This window comes from Phlebotomus argentipes, unplaced genomic scaffold (genome assembly GCF_947086385.1).
Source record: "Phlebotomus argentipes unplaced genomic scaffold, Phlebotomus argentipes genome assembly scaffold_18, whole genome shotgun sequence".
NCBI lineage: Eukaryota > Metazoa > Arthropoda > Insecta > Diptera > Psychodidae > Phlebotomus > Phlebotomus argentipes.
In genome coordinates this window covers 13,937,399-13,952,890 of record NW_026776177.1, presented here as the reverse complement: position 1 = coordinate 13,952,890, position 15,492 = coordinate 13,937,399, and the positions used below count along the sequence as shown (strand labels likewise).

Sequence of the window (15,492 nt, the reverse complement as noted above, 5' to 3'; positions counted from 1 at the left end):
AATGTATGGGTTGGGGAAAAGACTAGGGAAATATTTCTGTTGAAATTTTCACATGAATGTTAATTTATTTCACCGTAGAACGGCGATAAGTTTTGGATTTCTGTGCACTTGAACTTGAAACAGGACAAAGATCTGGAAATGTACTTGTCGTGTACTTCACATTATTGCAACATTTCAGAAAAAAACGTGAAAGCAGTGGAAAAGTATTCCACCTTCGAGAGGGGTGGGTTGACTGGGCAAAAAATATCTAATTGCAATTACTCTCGATCAAATGGCAGAAATGTGCTATGGTTGGGGTGGAAATCGCTGAACCATGACCTAGACGCTCTATTGAATGGGTGGGAAAAAGGCAAACAAGAGGCAAGAGAGCTTTCAGTAGAGAAAAGACGCTGAGGGAGAGAAAATTGCAGGCGGACAAAAAGACATCCACTTGTATATAAACAATGATGCAAGATGGCAAAAAGGGCAGCAGAAGTGAAATTAAATGCGCCCTTTATTTGCCATTTCACCATCAGACAGGAGTTTTTTTTTGTCATTCTCACAGTCAGCTTTGTGATCCTCGGCATTTTTTCCATTGATTTCGGGCAGCGAAAAAGCTGCCGAAAATCAAAAAGATTCTCTATGGTGAAAATTTATTACAGGCCATTCCCTTGCAGCATGTTTACATAACATGAAAATGTTGTCTGTTGTGCGCGCGCAAGTGTGGAAGTGTTACATATATCGATGAGCTTTTATTTTATCTCATTGCTGACACCGTTTGGGCTTTTCACCAACACTGGGGAGAGCTTTCACGCGATGTAATACAGTGACCCGGATGGGCAAAGCGCATGCCCATCGAATTACAAGCACGACGCATGGCATTTTCCGTCGCGTTTCCGCCCACCAAAAAGTGGGCGCACTTTTATATACCGTGCATACATGGCGAAAGCTCACCACCACAGTCAAAGTGGGTGAGTTGGGGAAGGCCTGCATCGTGGCGAGATGCACTGGGGGGCCATGTGACGTCACCCGCGAAGGGGTCGCGGCTCCACCCACACAATTTGATGTCACCTTGTCTGCGCCCCACCGAGCCCCTCCAGGGAGACTATATACCGGCTCCCCCGAATGCACAACGGCTGCCTGTTGCTATCTGCCTGGATTCGAGAGCGCCCCAGTCTTCCCAAATACAAAAGCTCTCCCCAAGAAATGCTCCAGCAGTACTCGGGCATAACGCAAAGAATAACCAAGTGTGTTGTCCTGGTTTTTACGTTTCACCTTCGCCGGATATTGCTAAGGCTCTCAAGCGGGCTTTCGCGGGTCAGTCTTGGGCTCTGATTTTTCTCAGAATTACAACTCAACCATCTTACAGAGAGTCTCAGGCATATTTTCCCATTTGTCCGGGGCGATAAGAGCCACACTGAGTGGTCCTCAAGCCGTCAGCGTCAGAGAGGAGAGGGACTATCCAGCCGGTACGCAGGGGGAGCGTCGCAGAAAAGTTGCGTGTGTCTTGATAAAAGCTCTCGCTCGAAAGCTCTCGAGAGATCTCTCCTAGCCTACATGGGAAAAATCACCTTTTGAAATTGTGCTGTGCTCATGGACAACACAACCAAAGTCAATTACACGTGCATTTAAGTTTAACCTTGTGCGTCTTGTGGAGAACTGACATTTTTCCCACATACCAGAATTCACCCATCCTCTCAGGCCCGACTCCACACCAGCAGCAAACGGCAAAATTCATGTGGCGTCTCAATTCAGGTAACATTAATTGATAGCTATCCGGGTTTCATGAATTCTTCAAAACCGACAATACATAAAAGTGCACTGTGTCTCGTAAATTGGAGAATTGTGTTCACAATGACGTGGTGGATAATTGAATATTTAGAGAAAGAGTATTGTGAGTTGAGTAACTTAAAATACAAATATCACTTTGAATGGGGATCAGAATACCTTTAAATACATATGACCATGACCCGATGCGTTGACTGGAAAACTGAAGAGAAGAAGTCTCAATAAAAGTATTTTAAACATTCCAGTGGAAAACCTCCTTCATTATTTAATGTAAATTAAGCAGTTAAATATTATTGTTTAGGCAATAGATTTTTAAATCATAAGAAATACCAACTATAGGTAGTTGAATAGAAAATTATCCATAAAAAAAATATTCTTTCAATTTTATACATAACAGGGATTTATCAGCAGCAAATATGTAATCTTACGTTTGGCATAATTTCTTTTCCTACTTATTAAGAACTTTGTTTTGGGACACCCAACCTGATCGAATAACTTTGAGAAAACCCTATTTATTTATAATATACCCAGAAGCTAAAGAATTTTTAGTTCGATTTTTCAAGAATATTGAATTAAATTTTTCAGAAGCTACAAATAAATTTTTCATCTTATTACATTAAGACAATCTCTGTTAGTTGCACCATAATGTCAAACGAATTCCTTTTGCAATATCTCTTTAAACCTTAAAAATAAAAATGAAAGCGACCTAGTCACAAATCCTAGCGAAAAATCTATCTCATGAGAACAATAGGACCACAATTAGCCCGATGTATTGCATGCAGTGAATATGAGTTACAAAATACTCCCCTATTTGACGGCCGAAAGCTCATCAGTTTTCCATCTCATCCAGTGAATTTTCCATGCACTCAATCAGCTTATATATCTGTGTGGCCTCACGCATTGTCGGACACGAAGGAGAAATGAAAAGCATGCAGGAATCGCCATGCAATTTACACTATGTATGTCCCAAATGATGAATGCCGAAATAATTAGTTGCGCTCATATGATTGTATTTTGAATAATGGCATTAATTATTGACCAATTCTAATTATTTTATAATTAGTATTCACTAAACTGGCGAATTGTGCATGGCAGTCTGTGTATAGCCTCGGGAAGCGAGGGCTCGATATTGCTAATTAATCTTCTTATGGTGGGATATGAACATGGTATAAATTGATTATTTAGAGATTTTTCATACGGAATGTGTAAAGCGGATTATTTAGAGAAACTTATGAATGTCATCTAAAGTGTTAATTGGAAATTATCCAACACTTTGCCAATTATTTGTCCAGGTACTTTTTCTTGGATAGTCGAATGGCCATGGAAAGAGCGCATAAAAAGTGGGTGTAAATTAGCAAAAGAGGAGACAAATAGCATAAAAAGGGGGACGAAAATTTTTAATTTAAGCCAATTAAAAAGTATAAATGACATTTTAGAAAGTAATTTAAGGGGAGCGACAAACCGACGAACAGGATAATTACAATCTCAGAGTTTTTCCCACAATCTAAGATGGGCGATTTTTGTGACTTTCCCCGAGGTTGGCTGGATGTTGCGGGGCTTCGGAGATTGGTTATGTATTCCTCATCAAACCGTGTAGAAAGTGTATGATATTTACAAGTGAGTGAGGAATTGACATGGGTTGAACTTTAAAGTTGCGCTATCAGTGCCTGCTTTTTTTGTTTGCCACTCATTCCTCAGAATGGAAGCCAAGGCAAGAGGGAGGAGAAGCTTCGAGAGCACACCGAACCGCACATCAAAGTTAGTGGTGTGTGCTCCACATGGCCATAAAGATAGAAAATATCAAGAACTAAAAGTCTCGAGTGCTCGAGGGGTTGTTATGTGATACTGAGCTTTCGCATTGGGGGGAGAGAGTTGCGATGTTGGAAAATGGGGTCTTTGAGGGTGGCGATAACTTGGAAAAATTATGTACATTTTGGCAAGGAGGAACACTGACGGATGGTGGCAATAAAAATAATCATAAAAATGTATGTCGCTGAATTTAAAACTCGCACAGTCCAAATTATACATTCTTGCACATCATTTTGACTATGATCCATTTTGTATGTGTGTCATTTGCCGCCATTTATCACAACAGCATCTCTAGTGATTTTAATACCGTCAAAAACTGCTACATTATATAGCGAGAGCACCCCTAATCGTCAGGAGAGAGACAGAAAAACTTTTAATGGAGTCAATTGTTTGGGGAAGAAGGCGAATGGCGAAAAAAGCTGCATGAAAAAGTCTCGATGTAGAAATCAAAAGCCACGGAGAAAGTTTTACCGTGCAGAAAAGAGTGAAAATTTCGTGCCGAGCTCTCTTCTGACTCGCGAAAATTATTTGGCATTAATAAATACTAGCCGAGACACAAATTCTTATCACAGAATTTTCCTAAATACCACTCCTTGTGTACATTGTTTGCGCACTTTGGCTCCCATCTGGGTCAAATGCTCTATATCCCTTAAATACCCACTCAATAATTCATTGCGTCTTACTTCATTTAATGGTTTTCATTAATATCTCATTGCGCCTCATTCGCCATTGGTTGAAATTTTCATCGTAAACTAATGGCTGGATGTCATGCAATTATCTAAGGGAAAAAACTCCCTCTGTCTAGAATGACTTTGGAGACGGAAATTCAAACAATTCCATCACACAATTAGTGAGGCAAGGAGAGAGCTTTGCAAATTGCATGGGCTCAAATCAATTTTCATCTGTGTCGTCTTAATGAAGTCGTCTGGGGGTGGTTTTGTGGTTTATTTGTTGAGGTTGCCCTCAAGTGCGCCACTGTTTGTCTGCACCACACCTTAAAGATCCGAGAGACTCCAAGATCTGCAGTTCTCCGTTTGTTTAATATTTTTCTATTAACTCATTCCATTCGAGGGCATAATTAATTTTAATACTTCTACTCCTTTTACTGCACATAATTCTGGCTAAGCAACTATCTTTATGATATGTGAAGTGTGGACAATTAATTTGGCCCTTGGAATTTGCGGAGAAACTACCATAAATCGACACGTGCCATTTTTGAAATACCCCAAAAATGCTTGAGTTTGGGAAAATGAAATTGCAAAAGTTTCAGACACAAATTCGATTATGGAGACATTCAGCTACAGAGAGTGATGCAGAAACGTTGCGGTGAATTTATTTGAATGTTCCCCTGTCCATTGTTGAAAACGATAATAGAGCAATGTATTCGGAAAAGTGGTTGTAAAGTCATTACAAACAGACTTTTATTAAATTAACGATGAATTGTGTTGTATGACGTCGCTGTTCATCACATTCAACCACCTCCTGAAGTCGGTTTGAATGACGCCCGGATTTAGTGCTCGTTGTTTTGGGGATGTTTTAAGCATTCGCAAATGAGGGTGAGTCTTTTATTGCGCTTCATGAAAACAATTTCACCTTCGGACGCAGTGTGTAAAATATATTATATGATCGAGATATTATTATGAGTGGCGAGATGCACAATTTTAGCATTTCTAAATAAATGAAAATTACATTGGGAGGGAGAACAAAACGAATTTTCCACGAGATGGTAAATGAAAACTAATTGCCTTCCCTCGCCAGCATAATTGCCAAGTGAATATTTCATCGAGAAAGCATGTCTGATGGATGGGGAGGAAAAGTGGAGAGAAAAAAAATGTTGGTGGCAATATTGAGGAAATTTGTAGTTGAGTTCCTCATGTGAGAAGCTATATGATGAATGGGGAAAACTGTTGAGCATCACTCATGCCAATTATAAAATTTAATATTTTATATTGGACGTCTGAGGTAAGTTTTACCTCAAGCTTGTCTCCACGTCAACTCTGGCTCGGCTTAATTGAATTTCCCGTGCGGAAACCAGTGAATTTCCTCAACTAAAATAATTAACATTTTTGCCACACAACAAATATGCTTTCCAAGGGGTTTATCAGTGGATAGAATGGTGAATTTCGGCATAAATCTATCAAATGCAATCACAGCTGGACTTCAATCGTCAATTATGTTGTAGATTATTGCATATAAGGCACAAGTAATTGAAATATCGGATCAAATCATACAAAATTTTGCTCAACTGATGGTTGTTTGTGCACTCTAGAGCTGAAGGGAGAGAGAGATTCCTTTGTTGTCAGAGTGTCAAGTTTGCCGTGGTGATACTCCTGCTGGCATTTTCTTTCCCGAGGAGCTGAGGAATTGGTTAGGGTGGAAATTTCCATTTTACCGCCTCCCACAGCCCAACATTCTCACTGCATATTCCATCAATCTTCAATATCTGTCACTCCATAGACACCGTCATGGTGTAACACAGTTTGTCTTACAATACAAAAGCACCGTGTGGGCAGATTTGTATGGGGAGCATCCAGTGCATCCATATTGTCGTCTCTGGGAAGCACTATCAATTCTGTCCTCCTCCGTCGCCATGGGTGGGCGCGCTCCTTCCCGCAGGTCTAGGAGGGGGAGTGTTTGCATTAAATTTGGTATGAAAGTTGCATTCCACCCTCTCGCTCTGCAACTTTCCTAGAGCGCCGTGATTCCAGGGATGGGCATCGCTCCGAGCCATGGTAAACATAAAACTCAATGAAGTTGCTCACCCCCGGTCGATGAGACCCATGATTTCATGGCGCGCAAATGTTTCAGGATTATGGATCAGTTTATGTGAGACGATCATAACAACCGACTCATGGAGCGTTCAAAACGAACTATTAAAGTAACATTGCGTTTCCCCAACATGCCAACACCCATTCCACCATCAACGAGCGCCCCAAGTGATTGTGACAGGGCACCATTGGGTATTGCACATCCATAAATCCATCCACTCTTGCTCTCGGAATTGCATGACCGACACTCTATCTTCGGCTCGTTCGACAAACTTGGGCCACTTTCTCAGCTTAAGCTTCCGAGATTAGTCGTTTTATCTTAAGATTAGACAGTTCTACTGACGATTTTTCTCGGTCGGAATGGAGGTTATTGACCAATATTCGGAGCAAAGATTCACAAGCTTCTTTCTCAGATTGTATTTGCCCTTTTCAGGTCAAACATACATGCAAAAGTGAGTTAAGGTTCCGAGTAAACGATCTAATCTCACTTTGTGCGATCTGTTCTTAGATTTTCTTTTTCTTAATTTTGCAAGATCACACCACTTCCCATATTTTGTAATAAATATCCAAAGCTATCGCAAAATTCTGTCATAGCATTTTAGTGTTGTGAAATTCGATCGCCTTCGTCTCCACACTCAAAACTCAGCGTTGAAAGACATTTTCAAGCCTTCATCGCGTGGAATTCCCTAATTTGTCCCCATCGAAATTCGTAACAATGGAAAATTTAATAATTTCGGAGAAAAGGCAATAGGTAGGTGAAACACGCGAAAATTTAATTGAAGAGGTATCAAAATGGAAATAGCGATGGAATGACATCGGTGCGGTGCATGGCTTGAAGACGACGCGGTATATTTTGCCAACTGTCGCAAGGCTGGGTCGGAGGTGAAATAATTAAAGAACAAAAACACACCTTGGATGCTGCGAGAGATGGAATTCATCTCAGGGAGATAAAGATGACGATGTTGATACAGGGATGAAATGGCACGAGGGCGCGCGCGGGTGTGCTCTTTTTGTATTTGCGGGGTGTCTTATGCCGGGTTTAGCGTTTATATTGTGCCACGCTGGAGGAGATTGGAAGGATAATTAAAATGTCGAGACATTTTATACTCTCTCGCCCGACAAGGATTTGTGCCGTATGCGATGAACGAGGGAAAAATTGAGCCGCTGGAATGATGAGATCAATTAATTCATCTGCATTCACACCAAATCCCCAAACCCTAAATCCACGGCTCTCGCCTTGAAATGCTTGTGTTTATTGAATTGATGAGGTGATAGGCGAAGAATTCCATCGCCCAGCGGAGTTTGTGCCCACCCTCGGGCATAATAAGCGAAATCTTTCCCTTGGATTTATTGTTAGAAGCTCAGGGTTCAGGTTTATTAGTTGCAGTTCTTCTCTGCAAATAAATAAGATAAGATAATGAATTATTTATCAGTTCAGCTCTCAAGGGTATGCTTTCGATTCTATCAATTTTGGGAAGAGCTTTGAGCGTAGTTCAGTCCTTCAAGCTTCAGCACTGCGGGGTTTCCAGTTAATAATCTTAAATGGCAACTAAATGGCTGGCAATGAGGCGCAATGTGAAACCCATTGAAATTTCCAGCCAAAGTAATGGACAATTGAACAGGAGTTTTTGGTGGAAAAGTGCTGATTTTTCAATTTCGTCGTCCGGCAAAAAATGTGAAATAACACCCTCCATGCTGAGTGACAAATGTTGATGGCTGCAAAAAGTTGTTTACAACAAAATGCACACCGTGAGCCTCAATTCTCTGAAGGCGCCACACCTATACCCACAGCCACACTGTGAAGAAAGTGGGAGTGAAGGAGGCAAAGAAAAAAGATCAACTAATGGTGGAAAACTTTTCACATTGCAATTTTCCGATGCGAGGGGTTGAATAAGTGCACTCTGGTGAGGGGGAGAAAAAATTGTTGTTTAAAATATCGATGGGTTTCGCCCCACAAAGAGCGCCCCAGACAAATTGATTGAATGGCAGGGGAAGGAAATCAGCCAGGCAGTGAGACAAACTTTGATATTTTTCTTCTCAATTGAGTACCGCCTCGGGAGTTTCTTTCTTGCTCACCCTCTCTCTCTCTCTCTCACCGACAAAAGCTCAAAGTTCTCAAGACTGCGATTTTAGCGAAATTATATTCACACTGCGCCATACTTGTACAGTGACGAGTGGCCTCTGGTTTTGCTACAGTTTACCCAAAATTTTTATGTTGGCTGCAGTTTAACGACGAGAGTGTCACTGAAGTTGCACGAGACGCCGAAATGCCATATAAAATGTACTATGTGGATTATGTAGTGTCCCTCAAACCATCGAATGTCGATGATAGCGATTTGATTGTGCAGCTTTATGTACTTTTCGTCGCATATTGTACCAAGTATCTGGCATCCTCAGCCTCTTCCACTCACGACAACTTCGCCATTGGAAGATGTGAGGGGGCAAAAAAGCCACCCGATATGCCATCCGTCTTCGTCTGGCGGGGGTGGAGAGGGAAAGGGTGCCGCCCTGGGGATCATTTGGGACAATTGGCAATTTTGAGTGGAGGGAAATGTGCGCCTGAGAAACATAAAACGCCTCAATTAATGTGATTAAATTCCACTTTCTTGTTTATGCACTTTCCTGTGGGACTCACAGTGGAGTTTGTCAACGAGAGGGAGGTTCACCTCGTTCACGACATACCGCTTCCATCAGCAATTGTCGTAAACCGATACATGTCCATGTTTCATTAAGAATTTCAAGAAATCCAGATAAATTTTTCCAACAATTTAATTTTTGTTCTCGATTGTTTCAAACAGGATTTAGAAGAAAAAAATTATACAATTCGCCCTACTGATGGAACAAAAATAGTCCAAGATAACCGTCAAAGTGCATTTGCATGATAATGATGGTGAATATTAGCAGCACAGGGACTGTGCTTAAGTCCACTAAACAATTAATGCTCAGCATGGGCTTTGCGAGTGTGGGTGAGAAAAAGGGGGTTGATTTTGTGTTGGAAGCGATGTATTATTTAATAATAGTTTGCGAGATTATGAGCTGTGAAGCGAGTGAAGCCCCTAAACATCATGATTGTAAATTAACCTGGGCCTCTCTGTTGGAGTTGGGGAATAAATTTAATCTTCAGATCAAAATTTATATTGTTGACGTGCAGATGAAGAGGCCCTTCATGGATCCAAAACTAATATTGTCGGTGAATAAACTGTGGGCTTTCAGCCAGTCTATTCAATTGAAAATCACTGCCGATGTTCTGAACATGATGAGCATTTCGGTGGCTAAAATAGATTCAATGCCTATAAGGTTTTTTTTTGTGGCTGTACTGAAAATACGACAGCCACGAAATCGCAATTTAACGCTCTTTTGAGCATCTCTCGTCCAATTATAATAACCGAACCCCTCTTGAGGCTAAAGCTGATGAAAGGCTACACATTATGTGGTACAATTTCACCTTGGCTCACCCGCATTGTCCGCACCGGCAACAATGGTCTGGCCAGGATTCATCTGCTAGCAAGTCTCCGCCAAATTGGTCACCATTGTTGGCCGAGGCTCAGGAAAGAAGGCATCACCGATGCAAATCACCCACGGAAGCACTTTGCCATCAATGCCCAACTGATAGGGACTCTGAGACAGCTATTATTCCGATGATGGTGTCCATTTTGCGAAATGCATCGCTCGTGGACAATGAAATTAGTTTTTGAACAGAGAATGATGAGGCTTCTTTGGCCTAAATTTGTGCAATTGTTAAAGTTTTGTGGGTTAAAATTTGAATAATTGATTTAAATTAACTAAATTTGCTATGTAATTTCGTTTTTAGCTTATTTGCATATATATTTCAATACATTCAATTAAATCATATAAAACTCCTACTTAAATATTCCTAAACATTATAAATTGAATGTCATTGAATTCGCTAATCAGTACCCTAAATTGCTGTTTGGAAACCTTAATAATTTAAATACTAGCACAATTTATGGAATATATAGTGAATTGCATTTCCAGCTTTTTCGCACAGACAGATTACAGGCTCAGCCATCCATTTTCATGGAAAAATCCACGGGAAAAAGTAGTAGAACAGGTAAAGTGGATTGTTTCATTTCCCGAAACAGCCACTTCTTTCTCCTCAACAGGGGTGGGTCTGGATGCCCAAGTTTGTGTGCGAGTTTGATGGAAAATTATAACGTGAAGCAGTTGTTGGCGATAAAGGTTTTCCCAGTTTTGATGGGCGGAGAAGCATTCGCGAAGGAGATTAAATTCCATGTAAATTCAACCGTAATACATTTGCAAACAATGATGAATTCTGTTTGTGAGTCTTGGAGTGCGATTAAAAGGTATACACACCCTCGAGAAACTTCATGATCCCTCTACGTCTTCCTTTTTCCCATCATTTTCATAAATATCATGCTGGGGTGCCTCGCAAAATTGTTGCTCATCGAAACACTCATGCACTCAGAGAAAGAGCACGTGATAACCAATCACTCTGTTCACATTGCGGAAGTTGTGTGTTTAATGCCATATGGAAATATGAGTATAGCTTAATTTGAAGCTGAACTTAAGTAGACTGTCACAATTTTCCACATGTCACAGAAAAGTCACTTTATACTAAATACATGTTTTTCTTTTCTTTTTAGGTAAGTCAAGATCTGAGAAGCACAGCTATGAAAAGCTACCTTTCTGGTAAGATTCCGCCTCTTTCTCCGAGTGTAAACCGCCACCAATCCACCTTCCCAGACTAGAAGCCTTCTGTGTACAAATAGAGTGTGCGGCAACACAATATTTAAGTATGCTTCTTTACCATTCACCTTGTAATTGATTTATAATAGTGCTTCGGGAGGGTCTTGCCATCGCGGAATGTAATTTATGGCAGCCACTCCGTGCGGCTTCCACCCAAAATGCCGCCACCCACTCACTCAGTGAAATCAAACGCACAATTGTCAGCGCAACGGCACATTTTTCCCTGCTGCCATTCTGAATATAGGAAAACAGTGTATTTTAGGGGATGTGAAAGAGAGGCCCACAAAAAGCTCTCATATCTCAAATGCTTGAAGCGAAAAAGTCATCACACACACACAAAGTTCCCTCTTTTTCCGCCCCTCCCCATGAAATCAATTTATTAACGATCAACTAAATATTTTTTACGATTCATTTGATTTTTATTGTTATTACGATTTCAATATCCTCAAGCCATTCGGTGAAATGAATTGAATATTGTCGATGAATTAAATGGGAGGAAAATATTATTGGCGCAAAGAGGAAAAATCCATCGTTATTTACTTCCTCGACACAAAAAACCTCGCCATCTTTGGGCTTCGAGAATCACCTCAAAAGGTGCGTCCAAACAGCATTCATTCAAATTTCATTTCATCTCCTAAATTGCTTTTTTTACCTTCTCTGTTTGTCAGACAGAAAAAATACGTTCACCGACCAGACGAAAGAGTTCTGTCGAGGCGAATAAAATGTGAAATTCGAAATTAATAAAATATTGATAGACCCATTTGACCATGATTCGTCATGCTATTGAGTACGTATTTTCTCCTCAAGTTGCCAATAACTCCCGCCATTCCGCTCAATTTAACTTTTTCCCACCCCCGGAAAATTCAATATATAGAGGATATGCAATAAAATGAGGTTATATAATTTTCTGGGTTGGGCATATGAAAAAGCTTTTGCATATGAACTTACCGGTGCCCCACACTCCCTCGGCAATCGGCATCAAAGCCCACAGACAAAATATCATTTTACCATCGAAAATGTGCAAATAGACAACAAAATAGCACGGATTCATATCGCGGATATTTGATAATTTTGATCATTCAGGACATACAGGTTGAAATTGCGAAAATATTTGCTCTAAAGCGAGGGTGTGGCGATGAGGAATCTCTGTTTGTCAGTATACAGGAAAAAGACCATCAAACAGATCATCAAATAAGACAGAGTTGATAACAACTGCGTGATAGATTTGGGATAAGGGCAAAAAATACTTTTTTTCGATCGCGACCAAAGATTCAATACAAAGTTGATATTTTCACTGTACGATTATGTTCACTATTTTGTCTAATTTCATTTGAAAAATGTTGAATCTAAAAAGTATTCTTTGCCTCAACTCTGTCCCAATTACTGACCAACTCGATATGTATTAAATTCCTCACATTTGATGAATCAATAAAATGAGAGAACACTTTGACAGGAAACTATCTCTCTGTGGAATCAAAATGGAAATCTTGAATCATGGAAAATTCATCTTGCGGTCGGAATTGATACAAAATCCTGTTTGGTGGAGTGCAAATTGTGGATTCCGGAAATTTCTCTCAGCAGTCATCGATCTCAGAGGGTTATAAATTCTAACCCAATGGGTCAATTTTTCCCCACACTCGAGAAGCAACGCGATGGCAGGAATAAATGATGGGAAAAGTACGAATTGGAAGTGTGTGTCTGTGAATAAAATTAGAGTATCACTTTTCCCAGGCTTAAGTACTCTCTGTGTGTCGCTCTTCGCGTGAAATCCTCGCGTGTGAATATCATATTGTTGGGGAGAAAAAGGTAGAATGGTAGAGAGACAGAGAAGGACGAAAGTTTGCCCGAAAGGAGAGCTAATAGATGAAATATGCTGCAAGAACTTGAGAATACATTAAGTTAAAAGGGGGTGCAAAGTGTCTCCAATTCATGAAAATATCGCATAAAGTGTCAAATCGTTGCCTAGCTGTACGTGTCTTTGAATTTTAAAGACATATTTAGCAAGTTTTCTCTCCTTCTTCTTGGCAAAAAGAATAAATCTCGGAGAATGGGATATTTATAGGGAGGCGAGTGGAGCCCATTTTCCTCAGTCATCATTCCGAATGCTCGTGTGTAAACGGTGACTGTTGATAGCATTTTCTGGAAAATAGTGAATATGTAAATGGGAGGAAAATTCACTTTGAATAGTCAACAGTCTTCATCAGAGCTCAGAGATGCGCCTCAATTCACTGCAAAGCCTTGAATAGAAGCCAAGGGGATGGCAAGTGTTGCAATCTTCCACGTGGAATGCGGAGTTTCACGCCTATTCCACACGACATTTCTCCACTTGTGCGCCCCCGACAATGGCCAGGATCATCATTGAGGCATCTTGAGGCACATGCCGTAGAGCTATGGTATTTGAAGTGTGTTTCCCCGAATTTGATCAGAGTGAAATTCGATTTGTGCCGTGTAACATTTGCCAACATTCAACCTTCTCTGTAATTCAATTTTCACAAATATCAATTGCATCCACTTTTCCCCAGCGCGTTGTCTTTGACGCTCAAGTCAGGGCATTTAAATATTTATGTGAAAATCAATTATCGGTGCTAAAACCATACTCAAACACCCTCGAAATTGCACTTCACGATGCCGCAGAAGCCTCAGCAATTCACACGGAAAATTATTTTAATTAATTACAAGAAGCCAGAGCGCATCTGTGGCCAAGCGAGGAGATAATCAATCAAAGCTTGGGGTGTTCCAATTTGTATATTTCTCTGTCTCGTGGCGACTTTCGGGGGGTGATTTTGCAAAGATGGCACGCGTGGGTGGGGATTTTTTTTTAACTTCGAGACTGAGAAGAATCGAGAGATGAGAACATAAGTAGGCAATTTCATGAGATGCTGAGTTGGTAAAACTCAAAGTACGCGTCCAAAGTCGCTACATTAAGCGCCTCAGTGATGGAAAATTACACGACAATTTCTACACAAATAAATTTGGCGTATCGCACAGGAGGAAGAGTGTGACACGAGTATGTATTTATCTACCTGTAATAATGTAGCAGCCAAAGAATGGTAAAATCTTGAGAATGGCGGGGTGAAAATTTGCGCTGTAAACGGGCCAGAGAATAAAATGGTTTTAAAACACAAAATATCATGGCAGTAAATTTTTTATTCGTCAATAAATCACTGACTGTGAGCTTTTTTTCGTGGACTGAATGCGGGAGAGTCTCGAGGCAGTTCTGCAGATATCAGTGAAAGATTCTTGCGCTGGGTAAGTGCGGAGGCGGAGAATGGGGACCTCCGTGGGGCCCAAACACACTCACATGCCGGAGAAAGCCCGCGGAGAAGAACAAAGAGCATGCGAGGGGCGAAATATTGAAGAAACATCCGGAAGATATGGGGAGAAGCCTCGCCAGTCAAGATTGAAAGTTAAAAGACGCAAACAGACATTAAAGACGAAGGGGAGGCTTTTAAAACCTTTCAGGGATTTATTATACGAGGGTTGAATTTTTTTCGTCGACCGAAGGGATGCCTTTTTTATAGTGTTTATCGTGACGTGACTGGCTTGTATGTGAGGGAATGTACATTACGTGTAATGCGTCAAGACCAGTTGCGAGAGTCCCGCTGTGAAGGGCGCGCCCCCACCCGAAAACAGGGGTTTCCAATTGCCAAAGAGAGTCGTTAAAGTGGGGCGCCCGGCAATCGTGGAGGAGCCATTTTGAGGGCAATCAATCATTTAGAGTCCATGAGATAAAAAGGAAGAAATATGTGCTCAAAGTGATAATCAAATCAGAGAAATTTCCTCTGCCACGCGAGAAGTATCATTTTTCAACGACAATTGAGGGTGTCGGTCAATTCTTGAAATCGTAAACCCAGCAATTTTGCCTGATTTGCCGCACGCGCCACTGAGAATGGGTTATTGAATGATTGAGTGCTTCTAGGGGAAAGTAGAGCAGCTTAAGACACTAATTTCAGATAGTTGGAATACTCTTAATCGTTTTTTCAGCTTACTTCATGGATAAGTAGACATGTCATGAATGCGCGGAGTAAAGTGAAATAGTTTTCGTGACTTCAGAATACCGCAGAATATTAGAACTTCCACGTTAGGTAATATAGCTAAGAAGATTAATTACAAAAAACCTCCTTTACCCGGTAAAATGTGCGAGTTCAGAAGCTTCCAAATTCATAATTGTCGCTGATCAACCCCTCAGATCAACTCCCTCAATTTTTCCTATATTTACAGAGGCCACACATGAAAATGATTGAGTGGGTGGGCATGAGCGGGACAAGAGAAAAAAAACTATCGGCCTGGGAGACGGCACACAGTTTTATTCTCTCTGCACTCGCCCACCCACTGGGTGGGCGGCTGAGTGGGTAAGGGTGTTTGGAGTTTGCCGCAAATTTGATATAGAGCCCCTAAAATGGGAATAACATCGTGCACA

At 40.9% G+C, this 15,492-nt stretch overlaps 1 protein-coding gene across 5 annotated transcripts in view; it reads left to right on the top strand.

The window, feature by feature from the left end:
* LOC132260477 (CUGBP Elav-like family member 4) overlaps positions 1-15,492 on the top strand; it is a 298,183-nt gene that overhangs the window by 125,560 nt on the left and 157,131 nt on the right. The window contains exon 1 of one of the 5 annotated variants that reach the window (XM_059758615.1): positions 1,684-1,734. The exons of the other annotated variants lie outside the window; for them this stretch is intronic. The gene's annotated coding sequence lies outside the window, so the exon portion shown is untranslated. Of the gene's footprint in view, positions 1-1,683; positions 1,735-15,492 lie in introns of those variants that run through there. 5 annotated transcript variants of the gene reach the window in all.